Source organism: Cheilinus undulatus, linkage group 13 (genome assembly GCF_018320785.1).
Source record: "Cheilinus undulatus linkage group 13, ASM1832078v1, whole genome shotgun sequence".
In the NCBI taxonomy this organism is placed as follows: Eukaryota; Metazoa; Chordata; class Actinopteri; order Labriformes; family Labridae; genus Cheilinus; species Cheilinus undulatus.
This window is the reverse complement of record NC_054877.1, coordinates 16,174,515-16,193,812: the sequence shown is the minus strand read 5'-3', so window position 1 is coordinate 16,193,812 and position 19,298 is coordinate 16,174,515. Positions and strand designations below refer to the sequence as shown.

At 39.1% G+C, this 19,298-nt stretch overlaps 1 protein-coding gene across 1 annotated transcript in view; it reads left to right on the top strand.

The window, feature by feature from the left end:
* The first annotated feature begins 372 nt into the window (after nucleotides 1-372).
* LOC121520510 (zinc finger protein GLIS1) overlaps nucleotides 373-19,298 on the top strand; it is a 91,915-nt gene continuing 72,989 nt past the window's right edge. Inside the window, exon 1 of the mRNA XM_041803989.1 lies at nucleotides 373-497. The gene's annotated coding sequence lies outside the window, so the exon portion shown is untranslated. The remainder of the gene's footprint in view (nucleotides 498-19,298) is intronic.

Sequence of the window (19,298 nt, the reverse complement as noted above, 5' to 3'; positions counted from 1 at the left end):
TACATGAGCTTTAAAATGGGTTACACATTATTAAAATCAAAATTATTGATTTAGTTAAATTGCATTATCTTTAAAAGAAGTCTTGATAATTTTGGAATGTCATAAAAATAAAATTGCAAAGACAGCTAATAGTGAAACCGAAAAGTAGGCGTAAGGTCACATGAAGCTCTTTTCAACATTCTGACAGAAAATCTAAACACAGCGTGAAATATGGCGGTTTACATTCATCATAACAAACACCACAGAGCAGAACAAATGCGTCCAAGAAGTTCATTTAATTAGCTGCGTCACATCTTGTGTTTATTACGAGGTTTTTTTTTAAAAAAAAAAGGTCTGCCTGGGTGCGTGCGAGTGTGCGCGTGCGCAGCAGAGCAGCTGCAGAGTGAGCTCGCGGGGCAGAGAGAGCTGTGACAGCGCGAGGCACAATCCGCGTGCAGGCAGCGCGAGACGCAGACGTACCGACAAGCTGAGTGAAACATGACTGGACGCCAAACAAAGTAAGACTAGCTCTGTTAATGTCACTTTACTGAACTTCTACTGCGTTTAAATGTATTAACGTGACAACGTGAAGGGTGTTATCGCGTGATTTATGCTGTGTCATTGTTTGGACAAAGCCTTTTATTGCAGACTCAGTCTTTTCTGAGACTCTCCCGCTTATTCAGCAAAAAGTACATCTTTTTCCTGTTTGCTGTGACAATAGAGGAAAATAAATAAATAAATGTAGATATGTTTGAATGTTTACAGCTGTCTTAAAGTGAGTCCAGCTGGGACCTACATGATGAAGGAGGTTTTAGGATGTGTAGAAATGCTTTACAGCCACTTAAGTGTCAGTAGTTTATGATAAATTGGCAAAAAATCTCCTTAGTCAGAGGAAAATAGCTTGACATGGTTGGCCACTGTGTTGCATTGTTCCTAATGTTAGAAACAGCTCTTATTTTATGTCTATATCATGGATTACACAAGAACTTGTTTTGATTGTGCAACAGTGATTTGAGAAAGGCAATTAATAGCCTAGATATCCTCCACACTGTAGTAAACTTTTACCCAAATGGTTCCTTGTGATATTTTTCCCCCTCCTAATACTCAGGGGATTCGTCCTTTCCACTCCTCTGCATTGCAAAGATTTATGTAATGTAGCTGGAATGAAAAGTGCTGCGCAGGGGGTGGAAATCTGGCTTTCTGGAAGTCAAACAGATGAGAAGGCTTGTTTTAATCATTAGTCTCATGGTATCACTGGCACAGAGCCTGAGCAGAGGAATCATGGTTTATATTCACAGGACTCAGCCTGCGCTCCCTTTGCACAGAGGTGCATGTGCAGAAAGTGCTGAATCATCTTTAATTTTACCATTTTACCTCACTGCATCTTAAATACGTGGCTGCTATAGAGGCAATACAAGATCACTCCTGTCTCCTAAAGTGCAAAATGGCATAAATGTGCCTTCGGGAGGTGGATCAGGTTGTTGATCAATACCAGTGAGTCAGCAATTATTTCACCAGATGCTCAGATTGTTTGCTCAAGTGCTCAGATGGACCAAAAAGTGAGCCAAGATTTGTTTCGCATCAGAAACATTTGTTTGGCCTGGCAGAGTGTGTTCGCCTTGAATTTGCACCAAGGGAAGAAAATAACAAAAGGGTCTCAGTTTTAGTGGGTTTTTATAAAAATGTAAACAACAGCTACAAAATGTTGAACCCAAAAACAGTTTATAGATCACTTGTCTTTCATTTAGGGATTGAATTAGTTTACAAGAAAACATATACAAAATTAAAAACCAAAGGGTAAGATGAGGGTATGAAGGGAAAACTGATGTGCTACATCTATTCCATCTGTAGTTTATCCTGTTTGTTGAATCTGACTTCATGATGAGGTAAAAAAAAAAAAAAAAAAAAAAATCCCCAAACGAGTGAATGCCTTTTGTTGAAATCAAATGTAACAATTTTTCATAGCGATTTATTTCTGAATTTCTGTTAGTTAATTGCAATTAATTGCATCCTTTTTATTGCATTTTAAAGTTCCTTTTTTGCATTTAAGACTTTTTTTTGTCATTTTGTATTTTTCTACTAAGGAGAAATGATGTTCTGCTTGGATGCAGACCTTCTTTTATAGGTAGGTTGAAGATTATAACATGAATTCAACCCTGACAAAAAGAACGAAGAAAGGGAAACAAGGGATCAGTGAAAAGGGAAATGTTTGATAACACAATGCGCATATGCTTTTAAAGATGTTTTTATTGAAATGAGATATCAAGGAGCTGTGGTGGACTTATTTTACATCACTATGGATGCAGGAGAAAGAACTGCACTAATTCTGGACCTTAATTAATAGCAGTTAACTTGATTAATCTTGACAGCTAGTTGAAATTGATCTTAATGGACAACTAAAAAAAAGTTGTCATAACTGTTGAATTCAATGGCAAACTCTCCATTAGCAAAAGGAAAGAGTTCAGTTGTGACATCAACAACAAAAAGCTCCAAAGATTTATCACTGAATCGAGAATCTGATTTATCGGCTAATCTCATGTTTGTAGGAATATTTTGAAGTTTATGTATGATTTTTGCACTAAAAAATAAATTAGGGTTTAAAAATTAACATTCTGCTGAGATGAAAAAACTGATTTTAAAATGTTATTTAGATCTTCATCTACTCCTCTGTATAAATATATAAATAATTTAGAGTTTAAAATGAGGTACATCTGTTTCATACATTGTGTTAAATACAAGTTAAATACAAGAGATGCACCGACTGTTAAAATCAGGGTTAATTCAAAATGCTAAAAATAATTTAACCAACGGCAATGTTTTATTCATCTCTTCTTTTAGAGCAGTACTCTGATTCTATCAACATTTCCACATGCATTTGACCAGGTAAACACATCAGTCTGTCCAGCACATGTCAATTTGAATTGACACAGCAGTAGGGAGCAGGGACGTGAAAATTAGCTGGCACAAGATTTATCAGTTGTTTAAACTGATTATCTGTGGTGTTGTATCACAGACTTGAAATCCCAGTCAAATGCTCTTTTAAAACTGTAATGAAGCCTCCCGCCACTAGTAGCCGCTCTAGCTTCAGTTAAGGCCACCGCCTTCCTGCTAGAGCTTTCCACACGGCACTTCACCAAACGTAATGAGAGGCTTAGCATTGAGCGTGTGATAGGAACGGTGTGGTTCATCAGTGTTTCAAACTAGAAAATAGAAATAAAGATGCCTGAGAGTTACTAGTTGGACTAAACACAATTTAAACTGGTCTGAGCAGGGATGCACAGATGCATTGTTTAACATTAATATTAGCCAATATCGGCCCTGTTTACAGACATCAGCCAAATTATGTGGCATAAACAGATATCACTTATCAATAGGGCTACAACAACGAATTGATAAAATCAATAATTAAAAGTGTTGGCTACGAGTTTATGTATTGATTTGTTGTGTTGCGCCATTGTGGGGTTACTTGGCGTGGCGCAGAGATGTTTACGTCACAGACGGCTGATAAACTCTACTCTGGCTTGGTTTAATACTTCTCTGATTCTAATCCGATGATTAGCAGAAAAATCAAGTAGATGTTTTCATCATCAACCGTGTCTCATGACGGAGATGAGACGCTAGTGATCTAAAAATAGCTTGTTGTCGTAAAAACTCTGGCAGAACTTTAGTTTCTGTTACGGTACGAGACTGGACAAAAACAATAGTGCTGGGCTGTCAGGCGTTCATGTAATCCATGATATTTTCCTCACTTTGTGTTCTAAATGTCTGTGAAAACAGGAGAGAGGAAGGAAAAGCGTGAGCTGCAGTCACAGGGCGACAGGAGCAGTTGTGTGTGTGTGTCTGTGTGTTTGAAAGAGAGAGTTTGTGTGTCCTTCTGTGAGTGTGGTCGGTCTGACAGCAAGCACAAACAAACTAATGTGAGCTTGTTGAATATGTGAGTGACAAATGTATATAAGTCAACATAATATCAGTAACTTTTATAGGCTAAGGCTTACCTGTGACTCCTCTGGGATGAAATAATTGCAAGAGGACGTAATAAAAGCAGAATCCTGCTGTAAGAGTCTTTCATTCAAATCATATCCCCAGGCTGTTGTCATTGGTATGATCTTAAAGTGTTCATGTATGTTTGTAAGGAGGGAGGCAAAGTAATAACATAAAATAAAAAAACATTTACATTTTTTTAAAATAATTTATTTTTTGTGTTTATTCTGTGGCATTTTCAAGTTATTTAATTTAGCAGAACTCAAAAATGTTTTCTTTTAGTTTTAACAATACAGATGTATAAACTCTAACATTATTTTGACAGCTTTGGAATATCCATGTTAAATATTTATTTAAGGGACCCTAAAAAAACCATCTGATTGCAATCGATGATTGAAATCATTGTTTGTTGCAGCCCTACTTATCAATGCTTATTTGTTATGTCTTATTAGTTTTATGCTGGCACCTGACATAGCTGCAGAATCAAACTAAATATTTTTTACAGAGCAGAAAGTGTGTCCTGTTGGACAAACTCTGATCTGACTTTATCATCAAGAGTGGAGAAAATGTTGACATACTAGGAATATTTCACCTAAAGCAGTATAAAAAAACATTGGTGTCAGTATCAATGTTGGCCGTAATTTTTACAATCAGTGCATCTACACCCGACACATAAACACTGGCTACTGACATCTGTTTATACCACATTATTGCTGTTTCACGTGCAAATCTTTATTCAGAAATCGATGAAGGGAGAATCACAAAAGAATGTACTTTTAGCAATATCAGGGCTGGATCAGTTCAGGCCAGTGGCTCTCAACTGGTCAGTTTGAAGCCATTTTCAGTGTGTTGTGAATGTCCCCCTGGAAAGAAATTGTACCAAAATGTCCATGAAACATACTTGTTTTGTCTTTCTTGTTGTTTTGACACATCTTTGATATTGTCAGAGGTTCAGGCTGTACAATTTTTCATTGAATAAATTTGATTGGCCGAAAAACAAATCCATAAATTTGGGTCACTGTTCCTCCTCGGGGAGTTGATGGTGGGTCCTAAGGCACTGGTTTAAAGCTGTACAGCACAGGGGTAAGCACGTTTCCTCTCAGCAAGAAAGTTCCTAGTTCAGATCCTGGTTGGGGCCTTTTCTGTGTCGAGTTTTCATGTTCCTCCAGGCATGCGTGGATTCTTTCTGGGTAGTGTGATTTATTTCCACAGTCCTAATACTAGCTTGTTAGGTTAATTGGCAATTATATTGCCCGTAGGTGTGAGTGTGAACATGGCTGCTGACTGGCAGCCACTCTAGGGTTTACCAAACTCTCCCCTTAAGGCAGCTGTGATTGGCTCCAGACCTAAACAGGAGAAACGCTGCATATAATGAATGGATTAGTTTTGAATTGGCCATCACTCTTTAATAGGAGGAAACATTTATTTATCTTGACAAAGAAAAAAAAAAACCCTGACTTTAGTTCGAAGACTTTGGCACAGAGGGGGCTTCTCTGCTCCTGGCTACAAACATAAACTTGTAAACTCAAATTCAAGCTCCTGTAAGGAGTTTTCAGCTGGTAATTAAACATAGACCGATTATTGCTGTGGAGTTACAGTCAAATGCCTTTCAGCCCTGCAGCATGTAGGTGATAAACTGTGCACTTCTGAAACAGCTGTTCAGCCCACGCCTGATTCTCTGTGTTGCATATTAGACCTCAGTTATCAGGATGAGAATTTGTTTTATTTGGGATCACTGCTAACCATTAACAGGACACAATTAGCAAAGAGCTAAATAATCCCATTTTTCCCACAGGGGGGCGCCACAAGTTCCACACAGGAGCTTTAATGAAGAATGAAACGTTGAGGAAATTGGCTCACTTTTACTTCCCTCCTGAGAGAAAGCCCTGAACTATTGTTGCATAAATGGTTGAAAAAATGCAGACAGCTTGATTGAAAGACTTCAACAGCGTCCCTACCTTGCCCACTGAAGTATCTAATGCTTTGTAACAGGTATGAAAATGACAGTGGGTGGTATAGAGTGAAAGTGTTGTGACTCCCCTTCATCTCAAATAACTACAGTTGGTGAGGAAGTCTCTAGCTTGTATCAGGGAAGTCTGTAATGTTTACATCATATCTAAGATGGAAGGTAAAGCAACACTTAAAGAGTTAAATTTTACACTGTGTCCAAGTGTATTTGGGTCCACTAAGAAGTGCTCTTAAATTAACTCTTTCTCCAGTGTTAAAATGTCGAATTAGCTCCAAATAGTGTAACATTTTAACATTCGCTTACACTGTATGGTGTTAATAAAACTTAAACTCAAATAAACTCCACTCAGCAAAATCACCAGTGTTAATTCAGTGCTTAAAAGTCTATTTATTTATCACATGCTCAGAGTTCTTTATTACTGTAGGATTTTAACACTCAGTTATTTTCTTGCACATTAAAGCGTACTTTTATCGTCATTATTTCCATCTCAATGGATGTGTTAATTTGAAGCATATACGGTCCAAAAGGGATATTTTGGTATTCTTAAAGTTGGGTTGTATAAGGTACAGTACTGTTTTTTTTTTGGTTTTGTTTTTTTTTTTTTTTTTGCATATTTATCACACTAAAATGTTTCAGACAGGGCTGTACGTTAACTTTTCTTGCTCATAGCACTGGTGCTACAGAGGTTGACAATCTTGTAGCACAGAACAAAAACCCTGTAGCATATATATGAAATGTTTCTTACATCTCTAAAACCAACATGTAACCAAAATGTATGCTCAGTAAGTGAATGTACTTGAAATACAAAACCAAAACAGCTTAAATAGCTCTCAGTTAATGTCTTTTAAAGCTAACAGCCAATCATTATTAAGAACATTAGGGTGCAGTAGAGAAATGACGCTGATGGTTCATCTCCACATTATGATGGGTCTGTTCATATATTGGTATTGATATTGACTAAATTGAATTAGTAAATATTGCCATATTGTATAAACCCCAATATTGTCACCTTGCAAAGCAGATGGAAACGCCCGTTTCCTTGTTTCTCACTGGCGAATCCATCTTTCAAAGCTCTTATCTGAACTGTTTGGGCCTGGTTAGAAAATGACAGGACCAATCAGCATCGAGGGGCAGTACTTTCAGGTGCAGCAGAGTCGTGACGTAAACAAGCAGCAGCAAGAGCTGGTGCAGTTATGGAGGAAGAGATTAGTGTGGATGCTGCTAAAGCGCCAGTTTTATCAGAACTTGACAACATTTCTTCATTATAAGAAGAACAAAGAACAGCAGTGAGTTATTTTCTTTTCAAAAAAAAAACAAAAGTTGAGTACTTACATGTCTATAGTCGCCATGTTTCGCGTTATTCCTCAGCAGCTGTGCACACGCAGCTCGATAGCGGCTACATCACGTGTTTTGTTGCTCTGATTGGCCCGTAGAGCTGTGACAGACAGAACATTCACCCAATCACACTCCCAGTTTTTTTTCAAAGCCTCTGCCTTTTCTCAAACGTTTCCTATTGAAGCTTTCCCACATCCATCTGACGTGTCAGGTTACCAATATTGTGCATTTCTAGTCAAACTCAGAAATACAGTAAAGTACAAGTTTTATGTTCTTAGGTGAACCTTTTTTAATGGATTTATTGCAGGCCAATTTAAAAGGACCAAGGGCCAAAGTTGGCCCACAGGCCACAGTTTGAACACCCCTTATATATTTACTGATACTCAGAATAACAGGAAACTATTCCTAACATTTTTAGACACTCACTGAACACTTAGAGTTTGGTCCATGTTGTACTTTCACTCTGGGTTCTGATGTTTATAAATGAACAGATCCCTCTTTTCTTTTCTCTCTACAGCTTCAAATGCTGTAGTTTGTGGCAACAGTTTACTTGCTTCATACTTGTCGCTATACAAATAAAGATTGAATAAATAAATAAATTTGTGTAATGATAACATCAGTACTATTGGAGTTAAACGGTAATTAAAACAAAAAATCTGTCATTAAAATCATATCTTTACCCTTACAACACACAAAGTTTCTGCAGTGTGAAGCTGTCTTGATCTACTCCCCCGTGCTCCTGTCACTTTCTCTCTCTCCCATCTCTCCGTCATACACTGCTATCTGTCTGTCCATGTCATATTGGACCTGTATGCTAAAATCAGACTCGTATTGGCTTGTTAACCACACAACAGCAGCTACGATATTAGTGAAGGGAAAATGCATCGTTTTATTCCTTAACCTTCAATCAGAAGTTATCGCAGACTGAGTGCTTTGTTCTCTCACTGACAGTTTACTCACGGTTACCATCCGTGCACAGCTGGAAAGAACGAGGAGAATGAAGCAGCACTGAGCATCGTCTAGCCTATGTGCCTCAATAAAAAACTGTGGATTAAAGCAGCGCTCCCCTTAAACATAATGACCACCTCTACTGCGTATACCCCAAGTGGCAACCTCCAGTCCTGAAAAATGAAGCTAATGCGGAAGTGCAAAATATTGCTATACCGTGAGTGTCCACTTGAGGCTGGCTGCAGAAACATCCGAAGTCCCGTCTGCACACATGTTAAACAGCCGGTTTTGACACACAAAATAAACTGGTTTACAGCCTGGTTCAAAACACCAAACATGTCTCATTAGCTAGTGTCTTAGGGTGCTTTCACATTAGGCCCAGTTGATTCGAACCGCGCCACGGCACGATTCCTCCCCCTCCCCCTTTCCCCGCAGGCTTGCTTTCACACTAGCAATATCCAACCATGCCCGGGCCCACTAGCGTATTTACTCAGTCTGAAACAGCAGGTGGTGGTATGCACATAGCTGGTTTACAATCCCGCAAAGGAGGAGAAAGAAGAAGATTGTTTTTGTTTTGACCCGGCAAAAAGTCCATCCTGCATCCATGGATGATTAAAATCAATAAGATGCCAGAAACTTCTCTCTTCCTATGTGCACATCAACTACAGCTCAGAGGATTAAATGGGCTCGCGCTGCAAAGATGCAGCGGTTTTTGAGGTGACAGGAGACTTTTATTGCCTTTGGACCTCCTCTCACTGACTCCAACCTGTGTTCATCTGTAAGGTGAGTCACAACAGACCATTTAAAATTTATTTATTCATTTATTGACTGCATTCTGATGATTTCCGCCCTTTATTGAGGAAAAATGTGAACAAACTGCCGCGCTGTTTAAAGAAGTTTAGTTTTTACGAAGACATCATAAAGCTCATATGGCGCTCTGTCCCGTATCTGAGCACGGATGCATTCACATCTCATCCGAACCGTGCCAGAGTCCACTTGATTCGCGCCCGAGACCACCTCCCCAAGTGAGAGGGGTGGGTTATGTCGATCCTCATTCGGATCAGCGTCCATTAAAACACTTGATCTGATCACCTCTCCCCATTTGGGGTGTTTTTGTCTTGCTGCACATGTCTGCTCCACATGACATGCTTCGTTATTCTCCTCCTTTGAATGGACTACAGCAGTATGTACCGCTGAGCTTGCTGCTTAAACAGGGGAAGCACCAGAAACATCAGAACTGTCTGCAGCACACGATAAAGGTCTATTTCTGAGTACAATAAAGTAAAAATAAAGATTATATAAAGTACGAACACAAGTGAGTATACAAACCAATATTTTCGCGCGGGAATGAGTTGAAAAAACGAGCAAGCGACCTGACGGTGTAAAGCAGCGCTCCTCACTTTTATCCCAAAATATTTCAATGTCAGAAAGCCGAGGGCCATACATTAGACTTTCTTTCCACCCATTACACCATTAAAATGTCTTGGATGTTTGAAGGTATAGCTAATCTAAACAGGACAGGCATAAATGTGCTGTGTATCACATAGCCTTTTTTTTTTTTTTTTACATTTTTAAACATTTTTAGACTCAGAGAGTTACACCCCTCACCTACTGAGTGAAAACTTGACTTTAAGGCACGTTCTTCTGCATATCTGTTCTATCAGAATCCCCCTTACACCCCTGCATGCGTCATGAACTTACCCATCTCCATGCGTAATTTTGGATGCCTTTTAGGGCTGTACCAAGTCATAGGACAGCCTGTGCACAGATTAGGATTAAATTTGTAGTTATAAAGAATTTGGTTTTACAGTTATGAGAGGATTTTTAACCATTTGATGAGACCCGGAGTTAAATACACCACAGGATGCCCCGTTTAACGTAAGTGATCAATACCATAATTGCACTTCTTGTTGACATAAAATTATATTGTATGTAAATAAATTTTGTTGATATTAGTTTGGCATTAAAGATTTTAATAGTAAGGGGTTAAATCAGGCTGACACTGAGCTGAATCACTCACCAAAGCGAGATATGATGTCTGCGTTTGTGGCTGATGGGCAATTACGCAGGGAAAGTATTTGCTTTCCTGAGAGCAGCTCTTTTAATCCCTCACAGAGATAGAGGTTTGGTTTTAAAAGGCAAAAACCTCTGGCTCTGATATTTGTTAAGGCCTAGAGATGCAGATAACTAGTCAGAGGTGCAGACAGGACTGGACTCTAATGAGAGAGCGAATTGCAGCTGTGCACTGTGGTTAAATTCTTCATCTTAAAAAGAATTACAAAATAAATTGATCTCCTTCAGTCTTAAAAACCAAGCAGTCTGTATCAGCCTATTTTTGGACAGCATGTTTGCAGAGCTGAGAGGATGAGCTGCTGTGCACTCGGCCATGCATCTCTTTATGATGTTCCTCCCTGCTCTAAAGAGAGTTCAATGTTGCATAGGCCATTTAAATCATTAATTGCATCATATTATGACCTTTCTTTGCTGTAATTATAGATAGATCGTGATAAGTGAGTGGAAATTTGTATTTGGAATATGTAAATATTGAAAATTAATATTAAAAAACATCCATCTTTTTCCCCAAACGTCTCGCGGGCCAGATGACACCTGCTGGCACCGGACCTGGCCCGCTGGCCGTCATTTGGGGATTGCAAGTGTAAGTCAGTCTGTTTGTTAACAGGTGCCGAAGAAGAATTTCTTCTTCTACGGCAAATTGTTGGTAGATTTAACCGGTGTGACGATAAAGTGCATGTCAGAACATTTGTATTCAGATCAGATTGAGATGCCTGAGCACACGTATCTGAATCGGATTGTATCTTCTAGCATCCATGTGTACAGAGATGTTTTCATCTCTGATCTGAATGAATTTAATCAGATTGTGAAAAAAAAGGCTCATTTAACCACAGCTATTTTGTCGTAGCACCTGTGTGATAAGGAGTGAAAACCTCTTAGCGCAGACCAATTTTCTTGTAGCATTTGCGACATATATGTCGCACTGTACAGTCCTGTCAGATCATCAAACCTATTTTAATATCTCATAAAGACAACCCAAGTAAATACAAAATTCAGTTTCTAAATGATGGTTTTATTTATTGAGGGGAAAAAAAAATCCCAACCTATCTGGCTTTGGCTTTTGGCTATGTGCTCTTCTGCCTTGGGGTCTGCAGGCTTCATCAGTGACACAAACAACAAACTAGAGTGAAACTGGTTATTCAGCTCAGTTTTCCACTTCAACAGCTGACACAATGTTTTCATCATGAGGACTGTAGCTTGTCCAGCCATTAGAGAAATATAGCGACAGCATTTAATTTACTTGAAAGACAATTTTTTAAAACTCTTTATTTGAGGTAGTCTTTTTCCAGTTTATCTTCAGAAAGTTGAAGAAGGTCAGTAAAACAATGGCAGGGAAATCTGGATGAAGAGTGAAATGACAGTGGGCGGAGCTTAATTAAATGGATTCTCTATAGGATGTAAGGCTGGCTCAGACTACATGTTCTTTTTTTGGCCAACTATGCCACTAAAATCTTGTCCTGTCTTGACCGACAGCTTGGCTACACTACGTGAGTGATCCCGACCGCTCATCGTATGCTGACATCGCCACTGTCTCCGCGAATGTTTGTGAGTTTAGGATGTTACGGGGGGGGTCAAAGAGAGTGAATCAGAGCTACAGCAGAAGCACTCTATGTGAGTGTATCAGTCCTATGCTCTGAAAAGAAGAAAACAACAAACTAGAAGCAGTTACGGACTCGTCCCAGTGTACCTAGAGGAGGACAATATGGACTGGCTCTCCTTCAAATAGAATTTGAGGTATGATTGTGATAACCCCAAGAATATTTGCGCCATGAACCTTGCCAATACATACATCTTCACTGTATTTACACATAAACCCCCAGAGGGCAAAAAAAGTGGGGACTTGAATAATGTCACTCTGGTAAATGATGATACAAAGATGAGGAGCAAATGCTCTCCTATTGGTAGGTGTCGGGATTCTTGTCACTGACGTCAAGTCAGGGTGTCAAAGTAGATGATGATGCAAGAAATTCTGACTTTAGTTTTATTGAGTCGTGGGGTGTCTTGGATGTCACATTATAAGATCATTTGTCTTTCCTGATGCACGTAATCAGACCGTTGAGGTCTGACAATATGTGGCCTTTAAGGTAAATAGATCAGTACTGTCAAATAACTCTAACACTGAAGGCCATTTAATTTACAGTGGAGTTAGAATTAAACTTTGAAAGTTAAAATTAACTCTGAAATGTTTAAGACAGAAATTCTAAATCAGTTTTTACTGTGTGTTACTTTTTAAAATAAAGCCTGTATCAGAAATCTGCTGATTCCGATATCATGCTGATTATACCATGCAAAGCCAAAAGCTAACAGTTTCTCTTTTTTCACAGTAGAGATGCACTGAATGTGAATATTTGGACTGAAACCGATGTTTAAAGTTACAGCTGAGCTGGCTGCTTATATCAGTGTTTTTCATCACTTCTGTTGCTGTGACACTACCACTGCCAACAATTTGTAGTGTGTTAAACAATGAAGGCAGATCAGAGTTTGCCAAATGGGTCTCTTCTTCTGCCCTGTAAAAAATCTATTTGATTTGGTGAACAAGATACCAGCATTAAATGTATTATGAACATGACCGTTGCTGTTTGTCAGCAGGGCTGATATCAGCTGGTACTGATGGCCTTCTATGCACCAGTGCATCCCTGCTACTCCTCCTTGTTCAAGCTCTATACTTCTCTGTTATGTGGGGGGGAAAAGCAGCAAACATCCAAAAATGGAAAGGCATTAATGGCTGTAAGCTAAACAAGAATACTAAAGATTATAAGTCGGGGACATTTGGATGCAGAATTAGTTTTTCTTTGTTGTAGATTTCTTTAAAAATTTCAGTATATTCGTGCATAAACATCTTGTTAATGTTCATCCCTTTTGTGGCCAATAGAGGTCATTCGAAGTCAGAGCTTACTGAGTAATAGGCCTTTAATACATGTGTTTACATGACGTCTCACAGGATGACCTAATGTTTAATTAAAGCTTCAAAGTCACTGAGAAACTCTGATCATATGGGACATATTAGTGCGAGGCAAAAAAACAAATTTACTTTCTCTTATATAAATATTTGTAACCATGTCTTTGTAAAAACAGCCCGCAGTCTGAATTTGTCACATCCGATCTTATGCTAGTTTGAAGTGCCCGTCTCTGACAGCGCCGCCAGTGTTCATAGCATCCTGATGAAATAGTTCATCACTTGTTTTGTTTCGTTTTTTCTCCTCCAGCCAGCCCCCACATACCTTTCACGGACATTAACTGTGATTGCCCTACAAGCAGAGCTCATTTTGGTTTGGTTCAGAAATATTATTCCTGGCTTGAGGTGCCTGCTCTTTTGCAACACCCAAGGGTGACACAGCTGGGTAATACGACCTGCTACGAGTGTCAGAGGTAACTGTTTCAACATAGTTTCTGGTGTGGAGTAACTGCAGGCCAGAGCCTTTTTAAATCATATTAACTTGGACAATTATTTCAACTCCCAGAACGTTTCTTCTTTGTCCAGTGAATGAGCGGTGTTAAAAAAGCTCCAATTACTACACAGAGAGTAGTTTATCTTTACATGAGCCTTATAAACTCCAGATTCTTGTTTGGGGCATTTCTCACAAAACTTGAATGGAAAACAAAAGTATTAAAAACATTTGTATGTAAGTGCTTCGGTTTGGATTTGATTTTATATTTAGCTGCAGGCCCAACCATTCATCTCCCAGGATGATTTGTTTATTCTTTAGAGGAATAGAAAGTCACATTCTTCAAATTAAGCAGTACCACAATTTAAATATGAAAAAATGTTGATGTCCAGTGTTTAAAGGTACAATATGCAGACTTTTCTCACTGAAATTTCAATAAAAGCTCTACTTCTATGTTATTTATAATGCTTAGAAAATATTAACCCCTTGGATGTCTTAGCCTTTTTTTGATTTTAAAAATCATTGTTGGCCAATATGATTAGACTTTTTATGTCAATAACCCCTTTTTAATGTCAAATTGAGAACAGATTTCTATAAAGTAATGCCAATTCACTAAAGATATTTAATGTAAGTGATTGCATAAATATTCACCCCCTTTAAAGTGACAGACCTAATTCAACAGAGGTCCAGCCCATTGGTTCAAGAAGTCTCACAAGTAGTGTAATGGGAATCAGAGTGCAGTCAGTGTTGTTCAAGTGATTGCAGTATAAAGACATCTATGTCTAGTAGGTCCAGTCACTGATTAATCAGTATTCCTGGCTGCCATTTCACCATTAAAACAAAAGAACACTCCAAGCAACTCAGAGAAAAGTGTATTGAAAAATATAAGTCAGGAGATGGATACAAAAACAATTTCAAGGCACTGAACATCCCCTGAGTTCAGTTAGATCCATCATCAAGAAATGGAAGCAATATGGCACATGTGTAAATCTGCCTAGATCAGGCCGTCCTCATAAACTGAATGACCGTGCCAGAAGGAGACTAGTGAGAGAGGTCACCAAGACACCTAACTAATCTGAAGGAGTTACAAACTTCAGGAGCCGAAATTGTGAGAGAAACTGAATACAACTGCCTGGGCTCTTCACCAGTCAAAGCTTTATGAGAGAATGGCAAAGAGAATACCACTATTGAAGAAAACTCATTAATTCTGGACTAGAGTTCACCTAAAGGCATGCGGAGGACTTCATGGTCAAGTGGAAGAAAGTTTGTTGGTCTAATGAGACCAAAATTATGCTTTTTGGTCATCTGACAGGACGCTATGTTTGGCAAACACCAAACATCACCAGAAACACAACATCCCCACTGTGAAGCAAGGTGGTGGCAGCATCATGCTGTGGGGATGCTTCTCAGCAGCCAGCCTTGGAAGGCCTGTAAAGGTAGAGGGTAAAATGAATGAGATGAACTATAGAAAAATCCCGGAGGACAATCTTATTCAGTCTACAAGAGAACTACGGCTCAGGAGAATATTTATTTTACAGCAAAACACATTAAAGAGTTTTTTTGTAGTTTTAAGCGAAAAACCAAATTATATTGATCCCGACTGATTTATTAAAACAATAAAAGGGTGAAAGATTCAAGGGGTTAATATGTATAGGCACTGTAATTAAGAAAAGGAAAAATACAAATATATTGTAGTAGAGGTGTCTTCGACTAAGGATTTTCATAGTTGAATCTGATTCGCCAGATTTTGCCATTAGTTGACTAATATTCAAACAGCATTTCCGCTAGACTTTTTTGTCTTGGTCAAAATTTGTGGTAGTCCTCAAGAATTCCGGCCATTTAGAACAACTACCGGACATTTGCTTTAACATTATTTTGCTGCATTAACAGCAGCAAAACACATTAATCTCTCTCTTTTTTTCTGTGTGTAAGTGGTTTAAAGTATCAAAATGAACGCTGTGCACTTTTCCTTACACACACAGTCAGTTACACAATATACGCCCACGTTAAACTCATAAACAACAATTAGCTTCACATTAGCACCATTAGCCTGTTAGCACTTTGGCCACTATCATAACTTTGCTGCTTACAACAGCCAAATGCCATCCTCCACCGACAACAACGAAGCATCCAAACACACAACAAAAGTGCTCTTTTAAAGGGATAATTCAACATTTTGGCAAATTTGTCCATTGCCGTAATTCCTATAGTCTTAGTAATAGGTTCGTTACCTTTAGTTGTCGGTGCAAGCTATTTTTAGATCGGCCGCTGCCGAGTTCGGACCTGCTGTGCCAACTCAATGTAAGCAGACGGTATTCCAGCTTTTCCTCATCAAACTCATCAAATACACAATCCAACAACTCCAAAAAGCTGTCGTGGACAAGTTGTGACCTGCACATTAACTTTAAGTAAAGTATCCCTTTAACTGGACACTGCGTTAGAACTCTACATTTCAAATGAAAAATGAGTCTTACCCACAGTTGCTAATATCAGTCCTCATGATGATATAACTGTAACCTCTGCTAAAGCTGGAAATCCAACCATCCTGGTTTATTTGGACTAGTCCCGAAAAGACAAAAGCTCCACAGCAGATAGTCCGGTCCAGTCCTCCTCCAATTGATGGCTTATCCAAGACTACTTCTAGTAATTAGCCAGGACATCCCGAGCATTAACAACCAGCTACGTTGAAGAGAGACAGAGGCTTCATTATTAGCTCCATGCTGTCTATGCTGTTCTGCAGGATGGGATTCTGTGTTGACTACAATCCAACTTTATATGAGGATTGATCATAGGTAGTTTATCGAAGTCCACTACAAATCTGCCCGGCGTGGGCCCCTCTCTCTCTCTGCTGCTGCATCGGTGTTTACGATGCTCAGCTGTACAGTTCCCTTTGTTTCAGCCTCTTCATTGATGACAGCGATGACACAAAATCCCTCAATACCGCTGATGATATTAAGCCTTTAGTTAACCAGGAAAGCCTCACTTAGATTAAAATTCTGCTTTACGAGAAAGTTCTGGTCAAACTTTCCCTGCATAATCCCCAGCAGTACTGAGCACGTGCAGAGAGATAGATTTGCTTTAATGTCATCGTCAGTGTTGGGCAAGTTACTGAAAAATAGTAACTAGTTACAGTAACTAGTTACTGCTTGCAAAAAGTAACTGAGTTAGTAACTGAGTTACTGCTTTGTAAAAGTAACTAGTTACTTTGAAAAGTAACTCAGGCCTTACTTTTTTCACTTGAATCCTCATTATTATACACATCACATTAATTTGTGTTGTTATGACAGTGTGAGAGGAAATAACTCAAATTTTATATAACATTGAAGCCACTATCATTACGTTGGAAAGTGGTGAAATAATAGAACTCAGTAGAAATGTTTCTCAATTTTTGACAATGTTAAAGCATTTTAACACTGTTTAAGAAGTCTAAAATAGATCTAGGCTACTCTACTGACAGAGTAAAGATTAAATCCTGGCTGCTCTCTGAATATCTTTTTACATGGCGGTCCTATCCCTCGTCTTATCTTTTTCTCTTATTTTTCTGAAGACAGCGGACTACACAGCTTATATCAGAAGTGTGTCTTTAACAGCATACCTTGCTATCAGTCTGTTTAGTGCTTCCTTAGTGACACACTCTGCAGCTGGCGGCGAAATTAAATCCAGTCTTGGGTTGTTTAGATGGGGCGGCTCCTCCCTGCTTGCTCTGCCCAGCTAACGTGAGCTGTATATGGGTTAGCGGTGTCTTTAGCATCCGGCTCTCTGGAAATTAGTTTAGCTGAAGTGTGTTGTTTAACTCAGTACTTCATAAAGTTAAAATTGCTGTTCGTGGAGGTGGAAAGGTTTTACTTCCCTGTTCTTTTTCGTCCTTTAACCCAAGGAGGGAAAAGTAATTCTGGTGTTTCCAAGACAGAGAGTTCACGCTCGAGTGCTCAGCCATGATGTGTGTGTGCACGCTTCAGTGCCTGTGTTTGTTTGTTTGTTTCTGCAGAGGCTGTACTCTCTCCCAGGATGCTGAGGTGCTTACCGCTCTGTCACGTCATCTGCCGATGTTTGCTAGCCTTCATCAAAGAGTTGTCAGCTGTAAAAGTAACGAGTAACGTGTGATCTAAATTTCCAGTAACAGTAACGGCAGTATTCATTTTGAAAAGAAACGCGTTACACTACTAGTTACCATAAGAAGTAACGGAGTTACTGTAACGCATTACTTAGCAACGCGTTACGCCCAACTCTGGTCATCGTGCATACATAATTATCCATGTGCTTGCCTCTGAGGAGATAAACAGCCCCAGCACCGCAGGACAGTGGATGTAGTAGTGTTAGGCAACTTTTAGTTTATATTAACGCATTCTCACAACATATCTTTTAGGTTACACAAAGTATTCAGTATTTACTTCTCTGGTCATTTGCATGTTTTCTGCAGGACATTTTGACCGGTCATGTTTTTATCTGCCAGACTTCCGCCCTTTTTACCGGCCAATGACCGGCAAACGCCAGCTAACGGAAACTCAGGCTTAGCAGCCGTGGGCACCTCCATGTGGTCAGAATGGTATTATCTTGGTTACATAACAACATTTGACTATGAGGTTCATAGTCGAATCAGACTCCTCCGAATCAAATCGTCAAATTACTGACTTTTCCGGGTCACCCCTATTCTGTAGTTCATAAAGCAAAGTCAGCTAAATATAGTAAATTTACTTCTTCACTGTCCACTACTGAAACTTAGTTAATAAAAACAGTGTCTTTTTACCAGAAGAGAGAAACTGATGGCCATGAAACAAAACAATGGTTCAGAAATGGACTCAAACACTCCATAAACCAAAGTGGACCTGCTGAGTTGATACTGCTCTTGTGGGTTCAACAAATTACAATTTAAGAAAACTTTGCCATATAATAAGTTTGATTTATTCAGATCTGAGAAGGAACAGCAGCTGTGCAGGCTCTTTTTGACTAACTTTGTTCCAGATGTATGAGGCTCTGAAGTTTCCAGTTTCAGAGATAGAAAACATCAGGCTTTGATAAAGAAGAACACAATGGAGCAAATTAATTATTGTTTTTGATTTCCTGGGAGTCCTCACTGGGAGGTTGGAGTTGTAGAAGCACAGCAGAAAAAGAAAAGATGGTGAGATAGAATAAATACAAAACAAATTTACAGAATTAATATTGGTTAATTAACAGTAATAAAGACGGACAGTTCTGAAAAATGAGACCTACCTCAGTGCTCAGGCCCTAAGTAATGACAAGCAGTGCTGAGAAGTATTTGACAGTGTTGATCCACCAGTGTTAGTTCAACTTTGTGAAGAGTGAATGGATCTAAGCTATGTTTTCAATTCTAGGGGGATGTGTGGGTGAACTTCCCCATCATGCCCTTGGGCAGAGTGTTACGATGTGTTTGGATGTTGCCTGTTATACAGTGATCCTTGCTGGAATTCTTTTGCTCATGTTTCTGGTGGATTGTTGTCGATTTTGATGTGAGACACATTTGCACCATAAGTGAAGTTATCCACTAAGTTAGAGTTACCAGCGCTGACTTTAGATGCCACTAATAGACACAGAGTGCAGATTCTTCGTCAGTATGAATGACCTTACTATGAGGTTGATCCTCTGCTTTGTTCTTGCCATGGAAGACC